The sequence below is a fragment of the Oncorhynchus clarkii genome, unplaced genomic scaffold (genome assembly GCF_045791955.1).
Source record: "Oncorhynchus clarkii lewisi isolate Uvic-CL-2024 unplaced genomic scaffold, UVic_Ocla_1.0 unplaced_contig_4007_pilon_pilon, whole genome shotgun sequence".
In the NCBI taxonomy this organism is placed as follows: Eukaryota; Metazoa; Chordata; class Actinopteri; order Salmoniformes; family Salmonidae; genus Oncorhynchus; species Oncorhynchus clarkii.
The window spans coordinates 31862-56714 of record NW_027258460.1 but is presented as its reverse complement, the minus strand read 5'-3'; the positions used below and the strand labels follow the sequence as shown (position 1 = coordinate 56714).

Here is a 24853-nt window from a genome sequence, read left to right as displayed (position 1 = left end):
CTGCTGGTCTCTCTGGGTAGGCGCGGGTCGTAGAGGACAGAGGTACCTGATCACACGTAGCATCAGATGAACAGGCAGATTCCGACAGGACAGGACAAGGGTGAAGCAAACGAGACGATAGTTTGGTTCTGGCATGAGAAACTCAAACGAGAATCTGACAAAGACAGAAGCAGGAACAGAGAGAGAAATAGAGACCTAATCAGAGGGAAAAAAGGGAACAGGTGGGAAAAGGGTGAACGAGGTAGTTAGAGAAGATGAGGAGCAGCTGGGGGAAGGAGAGGAAGAGAAGGTAACCTAATACGACCAGCAGAGGGAGACGGAGTGAAGAGAAAGAATGACAATACATGACACTACCACTCATTATAGCCTATACTGCCTATTTAAATGGATGAGATTAATTGCCATATAAAATGAGTTTGGGGAGGGGGAAATAGGTAGGCCTATAGCTTGCATGGAATAAGAAACGAGTGGTCGGAAATTGGCTTGGCTTTTACAGCACAGAAACGTCACTGTTATGGACTTTGCATTTCCTCTATACAACATTCTATCAATAAGATGTCAGTGTGGATTGCTTACTACCTGCTTCATCAGTTCATCTGGGATGGTTTAAGTGTGTTCCCAGACAGCACTGTATCTTTCCTCATAATTTACTATGCCAATAAGAGAGGAGGTGCCAGGGAACGTTCAAGCATTACCTCCACTGGACAGTGAGAGAGCGAGAGAGTCAGAGAGAGATAGAGGGAAAGGGACAGAGAGAGAGTCAGAGAGAGAGAGAGGGACAGAGAGAGAGGGAGAAAGAGAGACAGACAGACAGAGAGAGAGAGCAAGCGAGAGACAGAGAGAGAGAGCGAGAGAGGGAGAGAGAGAGAGAGAGAGAAAGCAATCAGAATCAATGACTTCATTTTCTCCAGTTGATAAGAAGCGCGACCCATTCACAGTCATGGTGAATGGAACTTGCTGATAGTCAGGCCCAGAGTGTAATTTAATGAGGGAAACATGTATAATATCTGACACTGTTGGCCTACCGTGTCTTCGAAAAGTATTCAGACTCCTTGACCTTTTCCGCATTTTGTTATGTTACAGCCTTATTCTAAAATGTATTAAATAAATAAAAATCCTCAGATATCTACACAAAATACCCCATATTGACAAAGCGAAAACAGTTCCTTAAATCCCTTATTTACATACTGTAAGTATTCAGACCCTTTGCTGTGAGACTCAAAATTGAGCTCAGGTGCATGCTGTTTCCATTGAACATCCTTGAGATGTTTCTACAACTTAGGCTGTAGTCCACCTGTGGTAAATTAAATTGATTGGACATGATTTTTTAAGGCACACACCTGTCTATATAAGGTCCCACAGTTGACAGTGCATGTCACAGTAAAGACAAAGCTATGAGGTCGAAGTAATTGTCCGTAGAGCTCAGAGACAGGATTGTGTCGAGGCACAGATCTGGAAAAGGTTACCAAAACATTCCTGCAGCATTGAAGTTCCCCTAGAACACAGTGGTCTCCATCATTCTTAAAAGGAAGAAGTTTGGAACCACCAAGACACTTCCTAGAGTTGGCTGCCCGGGCCTTGGTCAGGGAGGGGACCAGGAACCCGATGGTCCCTCTGACAGAGCTCCAGAGTTCCTCTGTGGAGATGGGAGAAACTTCCAGAAGGACAACCAGGCATTTATGGTAGAGTGGATAGACGGAAGCCACTCCTCAGTAAAAATCACATGAAAACTTGCTTGGAGTTTGCAAAAAGGCACCTAAAGACTCAAACCATGAGAAACATGATTCTTTGGTCTGATGAAACCAAGATGGAACTCTTTGGCCTGATTGCCAAGTGTCACGTCTGGAGGAAACCTGGCACCATCCATAAGGTGAAGCATGGTGGTGGCAGCATCATGCTATGGGGATGTTTTTCAACGGCAGGGACTGGGAGACTAGTCAGGATCGAGGGAAAAATAAACAAAGCAAATTACAGAGAGATCCTTGAGAGCGCCCAGGATCTCAGACCGGGTCAAAGGTTCACGATCCAACAGGACAACAACCCTAAGCACACAGCCAAGACGACGCAGGAGTGGCTTTGGAACAAGTCTCTGAATGTCCTTGAGTGGCCCTGTCAGAGTCCAGAGTTGAACCGAACGGAACATCTCTGGAAACCTGAAAATAGCTGTGAAGCAATGCTCCCCGTCCAACCTGACAGAGCTTGAGAGGATCTGCAGAGAAGAATGGGAGAAACATCCCAAATACAGGTGTGCCATGCTTGTAGTGTCATACCCAAGAAGACTTAAGGCTGTAATCGCTGCCAAAGGTGCTTCAACAAAGTACTGAGTCAAGGGTTTGAATACTTATGTAAATGTGATATTTCCGTTTTTTTTTTTTTACCAAATTTTCAAAAATGTCTAAAAACCTGTTTTTGCTTTGTCATTATGGGTTATTGTGTGAAGATTGATGAGGAAAAAAGCGATTTAATACATTTTAGAATAAGGATTAATTTAAGAAAAAGTAAACGGGTCTGAATACTTCCCGAATGCACTGTACATTGTGTCCAACAGGTGTTATTAAAATGTAATTCACATGCTATTCTTATTTACACCCAATGTCATCAAGGAAAACCTATGAAACACAACACAGCATTGAGAATGTTACAATTTTCTTAGACTGGATAGAATGGGCCTATAGCCAGTAAATGAACCAACTACAACAAGGCCCCTGCCATGCAGGACTGTAGTGGAAATAGGAGATTGAACAATCTCCATAAATGGGTCGTGTAGATGGCGCTATAGGACTTGAATTAGCCTATTCCAGAGAGAGGGGCAGGGCATTATTACATCGAGTTTGATGAATAGCAACAAAATAGGCCAATTTGTTCATCTGACCCAAGTAGGCTATTACAGCTAAAAAGTCGCATATGCTTTTCTTAATAAGTCATCCTTATTAAATGTGTAAACCATTTCAAAGCCACCAGTGTATTACGAATGACGTTACTGCAGTGTTGTAATTTTCTTCCGGGTTGGGCTGGAGAGGGAGGATGCTTTCATATCGGGATCACAGTCATTGGGTGCGATGCTGCCTCTGGGTGCTCTGCAACCGACAGCCGCCCGACCGACTGCCGCAGGGGCTTTCTGAACCCGAGCCGAGTGCTGCCTACACACACAAGCTACCAGCTCTCATACTCGGCAAAATTGCTCTGCTATCACGTACTGACCTAACAGTATACGATGTTTTCAATGGACGCCGTTTCGCAAGACATTTTTTAAGTCGCAGTTTTCGAACATGGAAATGACCTCTTCTTCTCGGATTATTTTTGGGGTACAACTGTGATCTCTTCATCACACATCGACTGGAGCAGAGTCAGACACTCCATTTGCTAGCGCATGCGAACATCTCGTCTTTGGCAGTTAGCTTGGTAACGTTAGTCGACGTGTCTAGCTTTCTGGATGTTTAGTGTCCATAATACTGGATTTAGTTTTCAGTTGCCCCTGGCATCGAGCTAGTTTTAGATTGGGTATTGTTTTAAACACCATTATCTAGCTAAAGCTGGCTAGCTGCGTGTTATAACAAGCAAGGGAGATTTTGTTCGTCGAAGCACATCTGACTGGTTCGAGATCAGCAGGGGGTTCGTTGGGATACGGAATGCGACTCGCTAAATAACCAAGCCTCGGCTACACAGGAGAAACCACATACATTTCTCCGTTTTCATTCAAAAGGTACGTATTTAAATGTTAGCAAATAATACCCGACATGTATTGCTGGAAAAGTGGTGTTGAATTGTGTTGTTTATGCTAAACCAGTCGGCAATTGAGCTAGCTAATCCATAACCAGCTAGCTGGCAAGCAAGCACTGCCGTTGTCGATGATTGACAGCGTCTGGCCAGGTAACGGTAACTAACGGTCACATGGTCGGCTGGAGGAAGGCTGGATATGTTGTGTTGGACTGTGTAGACCACGACAGGAAATATATGCCTGTACATGAAAAGCTGCTGTGTAATGTCAATGTTCATGCTGTCATCAATTATACTACTGAAATATGTATTTTACTGTAGCAAGTAAAACATCTAGTCTTTGCTTAAACTGTCCCCAAAATGTTTATTTTCTGTGAGCATTTGGATGGAATGGTCTAACTACTCACAAGTGCTCTTGTTATGATGATATATTGCTCACAATAATAACTTATCACAAAATAGCATTGACCTGAAAGTAAGCCAAGGTTTAGACCTAGTCACTAACACTTCATATAGCCTATTGTTAGTTGCTCCCCGTGTCTGTATTAATGTCAGTAGGCCTACTTAAAATAGCCTTGTAATGGAGTGGTTTGGGTAGCTATCACACAAATGCAATAAGTAACAGCCCCTATTCCAACCAACTCTAGTATAATGAAATCATCAAAAGTACTAGTGTAACAAATGAACATCTTTACAATAGTAATTACAGCGTTACAACACATGTATAAGAGCAACTAAATATGACTGTATGACTTCTTACCACCAGCTGTGAACTCTGAGTCAGTTGGAGTCGGTCCAGAACGAGGCCTATAGCCATGCATGCCTCTCCCAGCTCCAGCTTGTGCTCTACAATAGGCCTGAAGTTGATTACATTTCACGTAACCTAATCCGGATGGGACCTTTTATAGAGGCGTGTTAATGTATGTGGATTCCGGGCCAGAGCAGGTCTATGTGTGTGTGTGTTTCTGTGTGTGAAAGAGAGTGTTTGTCTTTGTATGCGAGCCAGTGAGCGTGCACTCACAGTGCTGTAATTATACATCTGATAGATAAGGAAATGGATTCACAATCAATCCTGTAACTCTCTGGCTGCAGATGAAGATGTAGGGGAATGAAATTAGTCTGTCATGTTTCTCCAGGGGCAGGAAAAGATGGGCATCCATTATTTATACTCTGTGCCTGTGGATGAGGCCCAGGCTCTGTGGCTCTGGCTTGCACAATAGGAGAACATGTGCAGAACAGAGCAGCGCTGGAGGGAAACTATCTGGCCTTATCTGTTAGCATGGGCCCCCCGCTACCCAGAGCACAATGTGGCCAGAGGGCATGGATGGCTGTGTACACTGAAACACAACACTGTGTTATTGCTTACAGCAGCAGAGAGCTGAGCTTGGAGTGACGACTGCAGCTGAACCGCAAAGAGGGAGAGAGAATACAGTTGTCCTTTAGCAACAGTTTAAATGTAATGACAGTTGCACAAGCTCTCTCTCTCTCTCTCTCTCTCTCTATCCCTCCCTCCCTCCCTCACACACACACACACACACACACACACACACACACACACACACACACACACACACACACACACACACACACACACCCTTTCTCAAACCATGTGTGACTTCAGGCATTTGATGTTCAAAGCCCCTCTAAGTCCTCGGTCTGGCGATGTTGTGCCATGTTTTGAATCCCCCCTCAAGTGAGACTGAAAGTTATTGTGTCATGTTTACTACCCTTCTACAGTGGAAATGCTGTGGGTTAGCCAATAGCCAAGCCCTGTTTTAAGGCATTACTGTCCAGCATTCACAGGAAATGAATCATGTTCCTCAATTCAAGGCCGTGGCGTCTGCATGATGTGTTTCCTGTCCTGCTGCGTGTTCAGGTCCAGACCACAGCAGATGTGCTCCCCTATTTGGTGTGTGTGTGTTTCTGAGTCTGTCTGTGTGTTTCTCTAAGAGAGTGGATTTAGTGAGTGTGTGTAGTTTGGAGTTGCTCTGGTGGAACAATAGCTCTATTCTGCGCTGTCTCTCTGGAGGAAGGCAGCGTTGGTTCTCCCTGAGCTGTGCCAGTGAGGCAGGCTCAGACTCAAACTGGGTGACTGGGGTTGGGTAGGATTGGGTTTCCCCAGCCACCTGGAGCTCCCAGCACAAGAATGCCATTGTTCCCTCTGGTCCGTGGCCGGAACACAGAACCCTGCAGACTGGGGATGAGGAGTCACCCTGTATCACCTGATATCTAAACCCTGTATCATTATAACTGACCCACAGAGATCTATATCACTGCAGCCTGTAGATTTTAGTCATTTAGCATACGCTCTTATCCGGAGAGACTTAGAGGAGCAATTAGGGTTAATTGCCTTGCTCAAGGGCATCTCGGCAGATTTTTCACCTAGTCGGCTCAAGGATTCGAACCAGCGACTTTTCAGTTAATGTCCCGCTAGGTTACCTACCAGAATCCCATATTAATAACTCAGACTGACCTTCATCACTGGCCCATGTAGCCTAGGCCTAGTTTATCTCCCTGTGTCGAAGGCTGGGACAGGGGAACAACACTAGGAGTGGGATTAAGTTGGATATTGACGCTGATCCAAGGTCGTGTTGTCTTTTCACATAATGGGTAAAGTTAGGATTTGGGGAAGGCAAGCTGATCCTAGATCTGTGCCTAAGAACAACTTCTGTCCAGAACGGGATGAATTGGATGGTTATCTATTTTATAGTTAGAAGGAAGGAAGGAAGGAAGGAAGGAAGAAGGATGTACTGTTGTATTTCCTGTTGATCCTCAGTATTGATCGATGCAACTGACACGACAATGAGATTATCTCAGATGATCGCACCACAACGCTACTGATGTTAGCTAATAAGATGATGTCATAATAACAACAACAGCATCACTCAGACACACATAGGGGGCTATACCTCTGATGGCTATAAGGAAAGCTGCTGCCAGAGAGAAAATTCTCTCTCACCTTCTTTCTCTATCCTTAACTCTTCTATCTCTCTCTCTCTCTCTCTCTCTCTCTCCATTGTTTTTTAAACATGACGCGAGCTGCAATTTCTTTTCTAGCTTTCAAATAGGCATGTAGTTCTCCAATCCTCTGCAACTCTTCCCCAGGTCCTTAGTGCACTACTTTCTCTTGTACACTATGTTTTCTGTCAACCTGGTCAAATAATGGTTTATAAAACAACCAAAATATGTTTTATATTTTCCAAAATTGTTTTCTCAGTTATATTTTTCCTGGTTTTAGATTGTTGAGGCTTTTGACTCTCAAAATTACCATTGTTCATAGAGAAACAATGACATTTGATCTTCTGTTAAATCACATCGAAAAACCTTTTTTTAGGTCTGGAAGAAAACTAACACATTTTTATTTTAGAGTGTAATTCCCCTTTAATTGGCATCTATCAAGTGAGGAATGTGCTGAGGAATGTGCTGTCTAATGTGCCAGTCTAGCCATGGTTCTGTAAGCTACTGCTGCTGCTCTTTTCATGGTTTGAAGTTTGAAAAGAACAAATAAAAATAGAAATGATATACTTACTCATGATATACTTCTGCCAGGTAAGCCTACTTTGCAGGTAACATTATATCTAGAACGTTTTGGGGAAAGTATTTCAGTCAACCCACAAGATGGTTTTCACATCCACTGGCTACACACAGAGTGATAGACAAACACCTGCACCACACAGACAGACAGGGGAAATATTGCTGGAAATAAATATGCAGACATTGTGTTAGGTTTGGCTTTTTAAGCCAATAGTGTCTAACCAGGGGTGGGATGATGTCAATGTTGTGTTGATTAGATAGTAGCTGACTGCTTGCTGTGTCTAATACTTGTGAGATTTGTTAATGACTGTTTGCGGTGGAACATGTGAAAATTGCATGTACTTTCAGAATTGTTTGGCAAGCTACTCATAGGTAGGCTCGCGATTGACCTGTTGGAGACTCCTGGTTTACAGAGACTCATGGTGAAATCTGACTGATGCTGATCAGAACCGCCATTGATTGTAGTGTCACGCCCTGACCTTAGAGAGACGTTTTATTTCTCTATTTGGTGAGGTCAGGATGTGATGTGGGGTGGGCAGTCTATTTTTTGTATTTCTTTGTGTTTGGCCCGAGTGTGGTTCCCAATCAGAGGCAGCTGTCTATCGTTGTCTCTGATTGGGAATCATACTTAGGTAGCCTTTTTTCTACCTATGTTGTGGAATCTTGTTTTTGTACAGCTCTTGTAGCCTACGGAATGGTACGTTCGTTTTGGTTTCACTTTGTTATTTTGTTGCTGGTTCTCATTTAAATAAATATGATGACCACAAATTACGTTGCGCCTTGGTCTCCTTCAAACAACGCACGTTACAGAAGATCCCACCACAAAAAGACCAAGCAGCATTTTCTGGAGGAGTGGACATGGGAGGAGATACTGGAAGGCCTGGGTGCAGGCTGGAGATGATCACCGTCCAAGGGAGGAGATAGAAGCAGCTAGAGCGGAACGGCGAGGATACGAGGAATTAGAGGAACGGCAACTATACAAGGGGTCACGGCACGGAAGCCCGAGAGGCAGCTCCAAAACATTTTTTGGGGGGGCACACAGGGGAGATTGGCGGAGTCAGGGTTTAGACCTGAGCCAACTCCCCGTGTTTACCGTGGGGAGCGTGTGACTGGTCGGGCGCCGTGTTATGCGGTGATGCGCACCGTGTCTCCGGTGCGTCTGCACAGCCCACTGCGTCCTGTGCTAGCACCCCGTATTTGCCGGGCGAAAGTAACCATCCAGCCAGGACGGGTTGTGCCGGCTCTACGCTTGAGACCTCCAGTGCGCCTCCACGGCCCAGTGTATCCGGTGCCTGCTCCACGCACCAGGCTTCCAGTGCATCTCCCCAGTCCGATAAGACCTGTTCCGGTTCCACGTACCAGGCCTCCAGTGTGTCTCCCCAGCCTGGTAAGCCCTGTGGCAGCTCCACGCACCAGGCTTCCAGTACGTCTCCTCAGTCCGGTGAGACCTGTCCCGGCTCCAGGAAGGAAGCCTCCAGTGATGATCCATGGCCCGGAGCCTGCAATGAGGATCCATGGCACGGAGCCTCCAGCGTTGATCCGCTGTCCGGAGCCTCCGGCGACGGTCCCCAGTCCGGAGCCTCCGGCAACGGTCCCCAGTCCGGGACCTGCGACTAGGGTCCCCAGTCCGGGGCCTGCGGCGAGGGTCCCCGCACCAGAGGCTCCACCAAAGTGGGGGGAGCCAGATGTGGAGCGGGGTCTACGCCCCGAACCGGAGCCGCCGCCAAGGGTAGATACCCACCCGGACCCTCCTCTATAGGTTCAGGTTTGCGGCCGGGAGTCCGCACCTTTGAGGGGGGGGGTACTGTCACGCCCTGACCTTAGAGAGACGTTTTATTTCTCTATTTGGTAAGGTCAGGGTGTGCTGTGGGGTGGGCAGTCTATGTTATGTATTTCTTTGTGTTTGGCAGAGTGTGGTTCCCAATCAGAGGCAGCTGTCTATCGTTGTCTCTGATTGGGAATCATACTTAGGTAGCCTTTTTTCCACCTATGTTGCGGGATCTTGTTTTTGTACAGCTCTTGTAGCCTACGGAATGGTACGTTCGTTTTGGTTTCACTTTGTTATTTTGTTGCTGATTCTCATTTAAATAAATATGATGACCACAAATTACACTGCGCCTTGGTCTCCTTCAAACAACGCATGTTACATGTACACACACACACACACACACACACAGCCCTGTTTTACAAGATATTCATATTGAAAGAACAGTTTTGACACAAGGAGGGTTTTTCTTGACTTTGAGGCTAGTCAGGCAAACATCAGCAAATAGCTTAACGATTCTCTATTTTATCAGTCAGTTTTTAGCTAATGTACTTTAAAAACACTCAAATCAAACTGGGTTTTGGATTTCAACATTGACTGACCTTCGGAACAGGAAGATGTCATAAATGAAACATACTCTGATTTTATTTTTCATCTTCAAAAGGTTCTGAATTTTAGAAGGGCCTTATTTATGAAGATTGTGTCTAGCATCTTTCAGAGACGTCTGTAGCATCTAGGCTACCACAGGCTCTCCATAATCCTAGTGCAGTGTTGATCAGATACATTCACTCTACCAGTCTGCTTCATCATGTTCTTCTCTCTGATCTGATGGTCTGATATAAACTGATATACTGCACACTCCTTACCTGGGAGTTTTTTTCCGGATGTTTGTCATAGTTAGATCAGATAGCAGAGGCACTGATTGTAAACTCAGCGTGACCATGGAGAGAGAAGGAGCGAGATACAGAGAGGGGAGTGAGGCAGAGGGGTGGCGTGAGAGAGAGAGCACCATGTTACTGTTTTTGCCTCTCAGGCTTTGTGTGTGTGTGTGTGTGTGTTGTGTGTGTCCTCTGGCTGCTCATAGGGTCATATCAGGGATAGAATTGCACGCAGAAGTGGGTCAGGTCAGCCTGTGCCACTGGGGAGCCTTGCCAGCTCCACACACACACACACACACTGAGTGTACAAAACATTAGGAACTCTTTCCTTGCTCTTTCCATGACATAGACTGACCAGGTGATTCCAGGTAAAACCTATGATCCCTTATTGATGTAATTTGTAAGTCCACTTCATTCGATGTAGATGAAGATGTTGAGACAGGTTAAATAATTATGTTTAAGACTGGAGACATACAGTAGAATGTGTATGTGGCCTTTCAGAGGGTGAGTGGGCAAGACAAAATATTTAAATGCCTTTGAACTAGAACTGCAACGCTGCTGGGTTTTTCACACTCAACAGTTTCCTGTGTGTATGAAGAATGGTCCAGCATCCAAAGAACATCCAGCCAACTTGACACAACTGTGGGAAGCATTGGAGTCAACATGGGCCAGCATCCCTGTGGAACTCTTTCAACACCTTGTAGATCCCACCCCAACAAATTGAGGCTTTTCTGAGGGTGAAGGGGGGTGCAGCTCAATGTTTGGAAGGTGTTCCTTATTCTTTGTACACTCAGTGTAGGTGTGTGTGTGTGTATATATATATATATATATATATACACATATATATACACAGTGGGGAGAACAAGTATTTGATACACTGCCGATTTTGCAGGTTTTTCTACTTACAAAGCATGTAGAGGTCTGTAATTTTTATCATAGGTACACTTCAACTGTGAGAGACGGAATCTAAAACAAAAATCCAGAAAATCACATTGTATGATTTTTAAGTAAGGAATTTGCATTTTATTGCATGGCATAAGTATTTGATACATCAGAAAAGCATAACTTAATATTTGGTACAGAATCCTTTGTTTGCAATTACAGAGAATATACGTTTCCTGTAGTTCTTGACCAGGTTTGTACACACTGCAGCAGGGATTTTGGCCCACTCCTCCATACAGACCTTCTCCAGATCCTTCAGGTTTGGGGTCTGTCGCTGGGCAATACGGACTTTCAGCTCCCTCCAAAGATTTTCTATTGGGTTCAGGTCTGGATACTGGCTAGGCCACTCCAGGACCTTGAGATGCTTCTTACGGAGCCACTCCTTAGTTGCCCTGGCTGTGTGTTTCGGGTCGTTGTCATGCTGGAAGACCCAGCTACGACCCATCTTCAATGCTCTTACTGAGGAAAGGAGGTTGTTGGCCAAGATCTTGCGATACATGGCCCCATCCATCCTCCCCTCAATACGGTGCAGTCGTCCTGTCCCCTTTGCAGAAAAGCATCCCCAAAGAATGATGTTTCCACCTCCATGCTTCAAGGTTGGGATGGTGTTCTTGGGGTTGTACTCATCCTTCTTCTTCCTCAACACGGCGAGTGGAGTTTAGACCAAAAAGCTCTATTTTTGTCTCATCAGACCACATGACCTTCTCCCATTCCTCCTCTGGATCATCCAGATGGTCATTGGCAAACTTCAGATGGGCCTGGACATGCGCTGGCTTGAGCAGGGGGACCTTGCGTGCGCTGCAGGATTTTAATCCATGACGGCGTAGTGTGTTACTAATGGTTTTCTTTGAGACTGTGGTCCCAGCTCTCTTCAGGTCATTGACCAGGTCCTGCCGTGTAGTTCTGGGCTGATCCCTCACCTTCCTCATGATCATTGATGCCTCACGAGGTGAGATCTTGCATGGAGCCCCAGACCGAAGGTGATTGACCGGCATCTTGAACTTCTTCCATTTTCTAATAATTGCACCAACAGTTGTTGCCTTCTCACCAAGCTGCTTGCCTATTGTCCTGTAGCCCATCCCAGCCCTGTGCAGGTCTACAATTGTATCCCTGATGTCCTTACACAGCTCTCTGGTCTTGGCCTTTGTGGAGAGGTTGGAGTCTGTTTGATTAAGTGTGTGGACAGGTGTCTTTTATACAGGTAACGAGTTCAAACAGGTGCAGTTAATACAGGTAACCTCCTGGAGAACAGGAGGGCTTCTTAAAGAAAAACTAACAGGTATGTGAGAGCCGGAATTCTTACTGGTTGGTAGGTTATCAAATACTTATGTCATGCAATAAAATGCAAATTAATTACTTAAAAATCATACAATGTGATTTTCTGGATTTTTGTTTTAGATTCTGTCTCTCACAGTTGTAGTGTACCTATGATAAAAATTACAGTCCTCTACATGCTTTGTAAGTAGGAAAACCTGCAAAATCGGCAGTGTATCAAATACTTGTTCTCCCCACTGTAATATATATATATAACCACACACACTCTCTCTCTCCTCTCTCTCACACACACACACACACACACACACACACACACACACACACACACACACACACACACACACACACACACACACACACACACACACACACACACACACACACAGGCAGGAATCACCTATCGCACACTCAACACATACGTTCTGGCTGGGTAGTGTGTCTCTGCTGTGTGAGGTTGATAATTCGCCAAGGCTAACTAACACCATGTGGGAGGGTGTGATGCCACTAAGGAATCACTGTGAGATGACTGTGTGTCTCACCATTTAAGACAGGAGAACCATAAACGTCAGGTTTTACAAACCTTTTTTTACAGCCCTGATTGGTCATCTGTAGCTCAGTAGGTAGAGCATGGTGCTTGCAATGCCAGGATAGTGAATTCCATGTATGCACACATTACTTTAAATTGCTTCAGATTGAAGCATTTGGTAAATGTAACTTTTTTTTATTTTGTGTGTGTCAGTGTCTGCCCGCCTGAGCCCCACCCAGGGGCACCAAGATGCTGTATTGAACCAAGAGCTCGCCCCGCCTATGCAATAGTTTTCTATAGTCAAGAGTTCACATGATGTTAGTCATGTTTTCCATTCTAGTAAAGCCTCTCAGTTACTTCCTCTCTTATATGCTGTAATAGAACGCAGGAACCACTCAGAGCTCTCAAGGGAGTGTAGAAGTCAGGAACCACTCAGAGCTCTAAAGGAAGTGTAGAAGTCAGGAACCACTCAGAGCTCTCTAAGGAGTGTAGAAGTCAGGAACCACTCAGAGCTCTAAAGGGAGTGTAGAAGTCAGGAACCACTCAGAGCTCTAAAGGGAGTGTAGAAGTCAGGAACCACTCAGAGCTCTAAAGGAAGTATGGAAGTCAGGAACCACTCAGAGCTCTAAAGGAAGTATGGAAGTCAGGAACCACTCAGAGCTCTAAAGGAAGTATGGAAGTCAGAAACCACGCAGAGCTCTAAAGGAAGTATGGAAGTCAGAAACCACTCAGAGCTCTAAAGGAAGTATGGAAGTCAGAAACCACTCAGAGCTCTAAAGGAAGTATGGAAGTCAGAAACCACTCAGAGCTCTAAAGGAAGTATGGAAGTCAGAAACCACTCGGAGCTCTAAAGGGAGTGTAAAGCCTCGTGATGTTTATGGTGCTCCTCTCTTAAATGGTGGAATATAATGTTTATGATGGAGAGACTCAGGACATAATGGTAGACTAGTGGTTCATGTTTAGGGTGAGGTTAGACAGATGATGACAGTGTGTACTATGTACCAGTCAGGTGGACAGTGTTTCTAGTCTAATGTTTCTCTCTGGGTTTCCCAGAGCCTCAAGACAAGCTGTTCCCCCTTTTATCCAAAATGACGGATTCAGTTCTTCATCCAGTTTTTCTGCAGTTTGTTTTTCAGCTGTTTGTGTTGTTCTGCAGATTAGTATTCAGATGATGTTGTGCCAGATATCCTCCGGTCCTCTCTGCCTCCTAATAGACATAGAGGCAGAGCCTCCAGTGTCCAGTGTCCTCAACAGGGCCTAGTTTTGCCCCCCTCCCCTCCTGACAATGTGTGCTGGGGTCGTGTGTATGTGTATGTGTGGTTGTGTACGTGTGTCAGGGTTTCTGTTAACTGGCTTTTGTCCAGGAAAAAAATAGAAAAGTTGATTAAATAAAGTTGCCGCAGGCAAGAATAATAATATAATTTTTAAAAAACATTGCGAAATAATGCTTTTTAGCCGATTCATTGATGGGAAATAGTGTAATTATTCCATCCTCAAGGCAATCAAACAAGTGAACTGCTGGTACAGGGACATGGTGGAGTCGCAATTCAACCGCTCAGACACGAGACGTATGTGGCAGGGTCTACAGGAAATCACAGGCTACAAAACAAAAACAGCCACGTCACGGATACCGACGTCATGCTTCCAGACAAACTAAACACCTTCTTTGGCCACTTTGAGGATAATACAGTCCCACCGTCTCGGCCCGCTAACAAAGTCTGCGCCCTCAAAAACATATATTTATCTTGTTTCAGTCTTGGGGAGCGAGCTATATCTGTTCCTGTTGATCAGGCAACAGCTGGAGTTTTCACAAGAGGCTGTGTTTACATCGAAGATAGAAGCAGGCCATTGGCTGCCTTCATCACGAGGGGTGTTTATGGGAGTTCTGATTGATTCCAAGTTTAACAGTTGGGCAAATTTGTGTTGAAATATTTTTTATGAGAAAATGTGCAGGAATTGAAGGTGCCAACAAATGTTATAGTCATCATAAAATAGTTTTACAGTCGTATATAAAAAATCATCTCCTCCCTCGACGGGGCTTCGGCCCACCACCCTATGTGTGCCTCTCCTTCAGCATCTGTTTTAGTAGGAGATACGACCCCCACAGGAAAGGCCTGGTTTCCATGGTGTCCCCCCCTCAGAGGAAATGTAATGTGTCCAAATTCTGCTGACTCATTGAGTCAATCACTCACACACACACACACACACACACACACACACACACACACACACACACACACACACACACACACACACACACACACACACACACACACACACACGTCTCCAATCACAAGAGTCTTCAGTCTGTCTGTCTGTCTGTCTGTGAATGATTGAGTATGTCTCTGTGTGTCTGTCTGCTTTGTGAGTGAGTGAGTGTGTTTCATTGTCATGTGTGCTGTGCGTATGGTGTGTGTGTGTGTGTTGGCTGAGTGCCCCAGTCAGAGCAGAGCTGGTTAAGTCAGGAAGGCCTGGAGTAGACAGGCTTTAGAGGGATAACTGGGAGCAGAGCAGTACTACTCCACTCACCCTACAGACCAACAGAGGATAGCTTTCTATTGGACTGGCCTATTGTGGCCTAGCTTTCCCTTTCACAGTGGCTCGCATCTTTTTCACATGTCTGTTATTTCACCCAGCCCACTGTTGTGTGAGGGGATGAGAGATGGGGAGACCGAGAGAGTAGAGAGACCCCTTCCCCTCTCTCTTTCTCTCTTTCCTTCTCTCTCTCTCTCCTTCTGATAAGCATATCTACCCTCAGCCGCTGGGCTAGAGAACAACAGGCCCATTGTGTGTGTGTGTGTGTGTGTGATCAGTGGCAACCTGCCTCATGTGGGTCAGCAGCCACAGATCAGAATGACTTTTCTGGATGTCTCAACTCTGCTCCCACTAGTGTTGGGAGGAGTTAGAACAGACCTCTAGTGTTGGGAGGAGTTAGAACGTACCACTAGTGTTGGGAGGAGTTAGAACGGACCTCTAGTGTTGGGAAGAGTTAGAACAGACCTCTAGTGTTGGGAGGGGTTAGAACAGACCTCTAGTGTTGGGAGGAGTTAGAACAGACCTCTAGTGTTGGGAGGAGTTAGAACAGACCTCTAGTGTTGGGAGGAGTTAGAACAGACCTCTAGTGTTGGGAGGAGTTAGAACAGACCTCTAGTGTTGGGAGGAGTTAGAACGGACCTCTAGTGTTGGGAGGAGTTAGAACGGACCTCTAGTGTTGGGAGGAGTTAGAACGGACCTCTAGTGTTGGGAGGAGTTAGAACGGACCTCTAGTGTTGGGAGGAGTTAGAACGGACCTCTAGTGTTGGGAGGAGTTAGAACGGACCTCTAGTGTTGGGAGGAGTTAGAACGGACCTCTTGGCCTACACTGTCGAATACCAATATCACACTTCTACAATTACAATACCAAGACTGTGTGTGTGTGTGTTAAGCTTTGTGCACTGTGTGAAGAAGTGCTAAATGTAATATTGATATAGTTCTCATTTGCATTGCTACTGGTGCTGGCCCAGGTTAGGTGTGTGTGTGTGTGTGTGTGTGTGTGTGTGTGTGTGCGTGTGTGCGTGTGTGTGTGTGTGTGTGTGTGTGTGTGTGTGTGTGTGTGTGTGTGACTGTGTGTCTGGGTCTGTGCCTAGTCAATGATAGTTACATTTTACAGCAACCAACAGTCTATTGAGTGGCTCATTTATTACTCCTACTATATCGGTGTAGCGTCTGTAGTGAGAGAGGATGGAGGGCTGGGAGGTTGCAGACAGACAGACAAAGCAGTTGTGCGTTTCTGTGTGTGTTTGTGTAAAACCATATCTCAGGGTGTATCAACCTGTCCCATGGCTTCTGGCCTTTTACTGGAAGAGGAAGCGAGTGTGGTCATGTGACCAAAAATATTCAAAATTTTCCCGCGTGAGTCATTTGGCTGGGAATGCCAACCCAGCTGGGATTGAGAACGTTGGGAATGTCATGCTGGCGTCAGAAACATGAGGAAAATGAGAAATGTTCGGAAGAGGAGAATAGGAAAGGAAATCAGAGGGGATATGAAGAGAGGGGATGAGAGGAGAAGAGAATAGGAAAGGAGATCAGAGGGGATATGAAGAGACGGGATGAGAGGAGAAGAGAATAGGAAAGGAGATCAGAGGGGATATGAAGAGAGGGGATGAGAGGAGAAGAATCCCCGAGCCGACTAGGGGAAAGATCTGTCGATGTGCCCTTGTGCAAGGCACTTAACCCTAATTGCTGCTGGAAGTCGCTCTGGATAAGAGTGTCTGCTAAATGAAAAATGAGAAGAGGGGATGAGAGAGGGGATGAAGGGGAGAGAATAAGATGATAGGAGGAGAGGGGATAAGAGGAAAGGAGATAAGGGGGGAGAATGAGTTGGAGGGGAGAGAGCGAGAGGGATTAATAGATCTGGACTGTTACTACAGGATATAACCTACTGTAGCTAGAGGACAAGAGATCTGGACTGTGACTACAGGATATAACCTACTGTAGCTAGAGGACAAGAGATCTGGACTGTGACTACAGGATATAACCTACTGTAGCTAGAGGACAAGAGATCTGGACTGTGACTACAGGATATAACCTACTGTAGCTAGAGGACAAGAGATCTGGACTGTGACTACAGGATATAACCTACTGTAGCTAGAGGACAAGAGATCTGGACTGTGACTGCAGGATATAACCTACTGTAGCTAGAGGACAAGAGATCTGGACTGTGACTACAGGATATAACCTACTGTAGCTAGAGGACAAGAGATCTGGACTGTGGCTACAGGATATAACCTACTGTAGCTAGATTACAAGAGATCTGGACTGTCACTAGCTACAGTTGGTTATATCCTGTAGAGGACAAGAGATCTGGACGGTGTTGGTTTGTGTAGGTGGACTGGTGTACATGTAGGCCCAGGTCTGTCAATGTGGTTTCAGTGTCTATGTTGTTCCTTTTCCTCTGCTCAGCAGTCACCACTCTCTGTAAACAGGAAGCAGCTCAAACAGCTCCTCAACCCTCAAACAGCTCCCCAAACAGCTCCTCAATCCTCAAACAGCTCCTCAAACAGCTCCTCAACCCTCAAACAGCTCCTCCATCCTCAAACAGCTCCTAAGTCCTCAAACAGCTCCTCAAACAGCTCCTCAAGCCTCAAACAGCTCCTTCGTTGCTGCTGGAGTGAAACATGCTTTTATAAGCTCAATCATTGCACAACAATTCAAAATGCAATCGCGTGTTAAAAACTGTTTTTATGGCCGAAATTAAAAAGAGCTACTATTTTTATTTTTTTTACTGGTAATTGAAGCGTGCTTCCTATTCGCTAATCAAGTGCATAGACAACGGTAACCAGGCTTCAGCACTGGTTCACACACCACTTTGCAATGAGCTGGAGGCAGTATGCATTTTGAAAACATATAGCCTACTTAACTGTTTGAAACCTGAATGTTTACATCATATTATGAGGCTTGCTTCAAAGTAGCCTAGCCAAAAAAGTATTTCACATGCCCTTGAAACCAGTAGCCTTTTCTATTTATTGGTTTTCAAATCAACTTTCTTTCATTGTCCAGTAGCCAATCTTCAACCCTATTCATATTAGCAACCCTATTCATATTAGCAACCCTATTCATATTAGCAACCCTATTCACATTAGCAACCCTATTCATATTAGCAACCCTATTCACATTAGCAACCCTATTCATATTAGCAACCCTATACACATTAGCAACCCTATTCATATTAGCAACCCTATTCACATTAGCAACCCTATTCACATTAGCAACCCTATTCATATTAGCAACCCTATTCACATTAGCAACCCTATTCATATTAGCAACCCTATACATATTAGCAACCCTATTCATATTAGCAACCCTATTCATATTAGCAACCCTATTCATATTAGCAACCCATGTAGTTGTTGCATCTTTAGAGCTCCTGTCTTTCTACATTTCATGTGACAGATATTTTCATCTCTGTCACATCAAACCTCTCGTATATATGCGTTGCACTGTTTTCCCGCTAACTCCATTATTGAACGAACATTCGCACGTAACCTACTGCCTTGTGCGCATTGATGCGCTTATGATGTGTAGAAATAATAGTTTATAAACTCTATACGCTAAACGTTCTAATCTGTTGCATCAGCCTCATTGCTTTTTAAAGTTTTGTTTGTGTATCCTAGACCTACTGGTTGTATGGCTTTGGGATCTATCGTCCCACAACTGTCCCAGAGTCTGTTTTGAAAAGGCTATTTATTTTGTTGCACCAATAGAATAGGTCAACTTTTCTACTATGGGTGATTGTAGATTGACAGGCTAGTGATAATCGTTAGTGGTCTTGTTGACTGAGGAAAAGTAAATGTGGACAGTTATTCTAACATCTTCAAATTAGTATCAGAATTTGATAGGAAGGACAGACGCTGTGACATCCTGGAGTTGCATGTTCTGTTAAGATGAATTAACATAATGTGATTTCTGTCATCCTGAGCACTGTGGGTGTACGCCCTCATCAGGTTAAATGACTTAAATGTCTGGAAAATTTCAATGCTACCACCATACAGGTTGCAAAATAGTTTTTCGATGTGCCGATTCCTTGGCACGTGGTTTATGAACTGATATACAAAACAACGCTGGATTCAAAGCTTAGAGCTTTTCAACTGAAATGATTATACCGAATTCTTGTTGTGTGGGGAATGTTATGAGGGGATACAACCAATGGAATGTTATGTGGTGATACAACCAATAGAATGTTATGTGGGGGGATACAACCAATGGAATGTTATGTGGGGGGATACAACCAATAGAATGTTATGTGGGGGATACAACCAATAGAATGTTATGTGGAGGATACAACCAATAGAACCAATAGAATGTTATGTGGAGGATACAACCAATAGAATGTTATGTGGGGCATACAACCAATATAATGTTATGTGGAGGATACAACCAATATAATGTTATGTGGGTACAACCAATATAATGTTATGTGGGGGGATACAACCAATAGAATGTTATGTGGGGGATACAACCAATAGAATGTTATGTGGGTACAACCAATAGAATGTTATGTGGGGGGATACAACCAATATAATGTTATGTGGGGGATACAACCAATAGAATGTTATGAGGGGATACAACCAATAGAATGTTATGTGGGGGATACAACCAATAGAATGTTATGTGGAGGATACAACCAATAGAATGTTATGTGGGTACAACCAATAGAATGTTATGTGGGGGATACAACCAATAGAATGTTATGTGGGGGATACAACCAATAGAATGTTATGTGGAGGATACAACCAATAGAACCAATAGAATGTTATGTGGAGGATACAACCAATATAATGTTATGTGGTGATACAACCAATAGAATGTTATGTGGAGGATACAACCAATAGAATGTTATGTGGCGGATACAACCAATAGAATGTTATGTGGAGGATACAACCAATAGAATGTTATGTGGGGGATACAACCAATAGAATGTTATGTGGAGGATACAACCAATAGAATGTTATGTGGAGGATACAACCAATATAATGTTATGTGGAGGATACAACCAATAGAATGTTATGTGGAGGATACAACCAATAGAATGTTATGTGGAGGATACAACCAATAGAATGTTATGTGGAGGATACAACCAATATAATGTTATGTGGTGAAACACCAATAGAATGTTATGTGGAGGATACAACCAATAGAATGTTATGTGGAGGATACAACCAATAGAATGTTGTGTGGAGGATACAACCGATAGAATGTTATGTGGAGGATACAACCAATAGAATGTTATGAGAGGATACAACCAATAGAATGTTATGTGGAGGATACAACCAATAGAACCAATATAATGTTATGTGGAGGATACAACCAATAGAATGTTATGAGGGGATACAACCAATAGAATGTTATGTGGAGGATACAACCAATAGAATGTTATGTGGGGGATACAATCACTAGACTGTTATGTGGTGATACAACCAATAGAATGTTATGAGGGAATATAACCAATATAATGTTATGTGGGGGATACAACCAATAGAATGTTATGTGGGGGATACAGCCAATTGAATGTTATGTGGGGGGATACAACCAATAGAATGGTATGTGGGGGATACAACCAATAGAATGTTATGTGGGGGATACAACCAATAGAATGTTATGTGGGGGGATACAACTAATAGAATGTTATGTGGAGGATACAACCAATATAATGTTATGTGGAGGATACAACGAATAGAATGTTATGTGGGGGATACAACCAATAGAATGTTATGTGGGGGATACAACCAATATAATGTTATGTGGAGGATACAACCAATAGAATGTTATGTGGAGGATACAACCAATAGAACCAATAGAATGTTATGTGGAGGATACAACCAATAGAATGTTATGAGAGGATACAACCAATAGAATGTTATGTGGGGGATACAACCAATAGAATGTTATGTGGTGATACAACCAATAGAATGTTATGAGGGGATACAACCAATAGAATGTTATGTGGGGGATACAACCAATAGAATGTTATGTGGAGGATACAACCAATAGAATGTTATGTGGGGGATACAACCAATAGAACCAATAGAATGTTATGTGGAGGATACAACCAATAGAATGTTATGTGGAGGATACAACCAATATAATGTTATGTGGGGGATACAACCAATAGAATGTTATGTGGGGGGATACAACCAATAGTATGTTATGTGGGGGATACAACCAATAGAATGTTATGTGGGGGATACAACCAATAGAATGTTATGTGGGGGGATACAACCAATAGTATGTTATGTGGGGGATACAACCAATAGAATGTTATGTGGGGGACACAACCAATATAATGCTATGTGGAGGATACAACCAATAGAATGTTATGTGGAGGATACAACCAATATAATGTTATGTGGTGATACAACCAATAGAATGTTATGTGGAGGATACAACCAATAGAATGTTATGTGGAGGATACAACCAATAGAATGTTGTGTGGAGGATACAACCGATAGAATGTTATGTGGAGGATACAACCAATAGAACCAATAGAATGTTATGTGGAGGATACAACCAATAGAATGTTATGAGAGGATACAACCAATAGAACGTTATGTGGAGGATACAACCAATAGAACCAATATAATGTTATGTGGAGGATACAACCAATAGAATGTTATGATGGGATACAACCAATAGAATGTTATGTGGAGGATACAACCAATAGAATGTTATGTGGGGGATACAATCACTAGAATGTTATGTGGTGATACAACCAATAGAATGTTATGAGGGAATATAACCAATATAATGTTATGTGGGGGATACAACCAATAGAATGTTATGTGGGGGATACAGCCAATTGAATGTTATGTGGGGGGATACAACCAATAGAATGGTATGTGGGGGATACAACCAATAGAATGTTATGTGGGGGATACAACCAATAGAATGTTATGTGGGGGGATACAACTAATAGAATGTTATGTGGAGGATACAACCAATATAATGTCATGTGGAGGATAGAACGAATAGAATGTTATGTGGGGGATACAACCAATAGAATGTTATGTGGGGGATACAACCAATATAATGTTATGTGGAGGATACAACCAATAGAATGTTATGTGGAGGATACAACCAATAGAACCAATAGAATGTTATGTGGAGGATACAACCAATAGAATGTTATGAGAGGATACAACCAATAGAATGTTATGTGGGGGATACAACCAATAGAATGTTATGTGGTGATACAACCAATAGAATGTTATGAGGGGATACAACCAATAGAATGTTATGTGGGGGATACAACCAATAGAATGTTATGTGGAGGATACAACCAATAGAATGTTATGTGGGGGATACAACCAATAGAACCAATAGAATGTTATGTGGAGGATACAACCAATAGAATGTTATGTGGAGGATACAACCAATATAATGTTATGTGGGGGATACAACCAATAGAACCAATATAATGTTATGTGGAGGATACAACCAATTGAATGTTATGTGGAGGATACAACCAATAGAATGTTATGAGAGGATACAACCAATAGAATGTTATGAGGGGATATAACCAATAGAATGTTATGTGGGGGATACAACCAATAGAATGTTATGTGGAGGATACAACCAATAGAATGTTATGTGGTGATACAACCAATAGAATGTTATGTGGGGGATACAACTAATAGAATGTTATGTGGGGGACACAACCAATATAATGTTATGTGGGGATACAACGAATATAATGTTATGTGGGGATACAACGAATATAATGTTATGTTTGGGATACAACCAATAGAATGTTATGTGGAGGATACAACCAATAGAATGTTATGTGGAGGATACAACCAATAGAATGTTATGTGGAGGATACAACCAATAGAATGTTATGTGGAGGATACAACCAATAGAATGTTATGTGGGGGATACAACCAATAGAATGTTATGTGGAGGATACAACCAATAGAATGTTATGTGGAGGATACAACCAATAGAACCAATGGAATGTTATGTGGGGGATACAACCAATAGAATGTTATGTGGAGGATACAACCAATAGAATGTTATGTGGAGGATACAACCAATAGAATGTTATGTGGAGGATACAACCAATAGAATGTTATGTGGAGGATACAACCAATATAATGTTATGAGGGGATACAACCAATAGAATGTTATGTGGAGGATACAACCAATAGAATGTTATGTGGGGGATACAACCAATAGAATGTTATGTGGAGGATACAACCAATAGAACCAATAGAATGTTATGTGGAGGATACAACCAATAGAACCAATAGAATGTTATGTGGAGGATACAACCAATAGAACCAATAGAATGTTATGTGGAGGATACAACCAATATAATGTTATGAGGGGATACAACCAATAGAATGTTATGTGGAGGATACAACCAATAGAATGTTATGTGGAGGATACAACCGATATAATGTTATGAGGGGATACAACCAATATAATGTTATGTGGGGATATAACCAATATAATGTTATGTGGAGGATACAACCAATAGAATGTTATGTGGAGGATACAACCAATAGAATGTTATGTGGGGATATAACCAATATAATGTTATGTGGGGGATACAACTAATAGAATGTTATGTGGGGATACAACCAATAGAATGTTATGAGGGGATACAACCATCCCAGTTGTCCAGGTTTGGCTGTGAAGAGACAGAATCATTACATCACTTGCTTTGGTACTGTTCATATTAGAGGTCAGCCGATTAATCGGAATGGCCGATTAATTAGGGCCGATTTCATTAACAATCGGAAATCTGTATTTTTGGACGCCGATTTTGCCGATTTTTATTTTTATTCTTAAATATATATATATTTTCACAACTTTATTTAACTAGGCAAGTCAGTTAAGAACACTTTCTTATTTTCAATGACGGCCTAGGAACGGTGGGTTAACTGCCTTGTTCAGGCGCCAGAACGACAGATTTGTACCTTGTCAGCTCAGGGATTCAGTCTTGCAACCTTACGGTTAACTAGTCCAACGCTCTAACCACCTGCCTCACGAGGAGCCTGCCTGTTACGCGAATGCAGTAAGAAGCCAAAGTAAGTTGCTAGCTAGCATTTAACTTGTCTTATAGAAAACAATCAATCAATCATAATCACTAGTTATAACTACTCATGGTTGATGATATTACTAGTTTATCTAGCGTGTCCTGCGTTGCATATAATCGATGCGGTGCGCATTCGCGAAAAGGACTGTCATTGCTCCAACGTGTACCTAACCATAAACATCAATGCCTTTCTTAAAATCAATACACAGAAGTTTATATTTTTAAACCTGCATATTTAGCTAAAAGAAATCCAGGTTAGCAGGCAATATTAACCAGGTGAAATTGTGTCACTTCTCTTGCGTTCATTGCACGCAGAGTCAGGGTATATGCAACAGTTTGGGCCGCTTGGCTCGTTGCGAACTAATTTGCCAGAATTTTACGTAATTATGACATAACATTGAAGGTTGTACAATGTAACAAGAATATTTAGACTTAGGGATGCCACCCGTTAGATAAAATACAGAACGGTTCTGTATTTCACTGAAAGAATAAACTTTTTATTTTCGAAATGATAGTTTCTGGATTCGACCATATTAATGACCTAAGGCTCGTATTTCTGTGTGTTATTATGTTATAATTAAGTCTATGATTTGATAGAGCAGTCTGACTGAGCGGTGGTAGGCACCAGCAGGCTCGTAAGC

The 24853-nt window shown here is 43.1% G+C and overlaps 1 pseudogene; it reads left to right on the top strand.

Moving 5' to 3' along the window:
- Positions 1–3052: 3052 nt before the first annotated feature.
- Positions 3053–24853, top strand: part of LOC139396975 (polypeptide N-acetylgalactosaminyltransferase 1 pseudogene) — a 53636-nt pseudogene continuing 31835 nt past the window's right edge.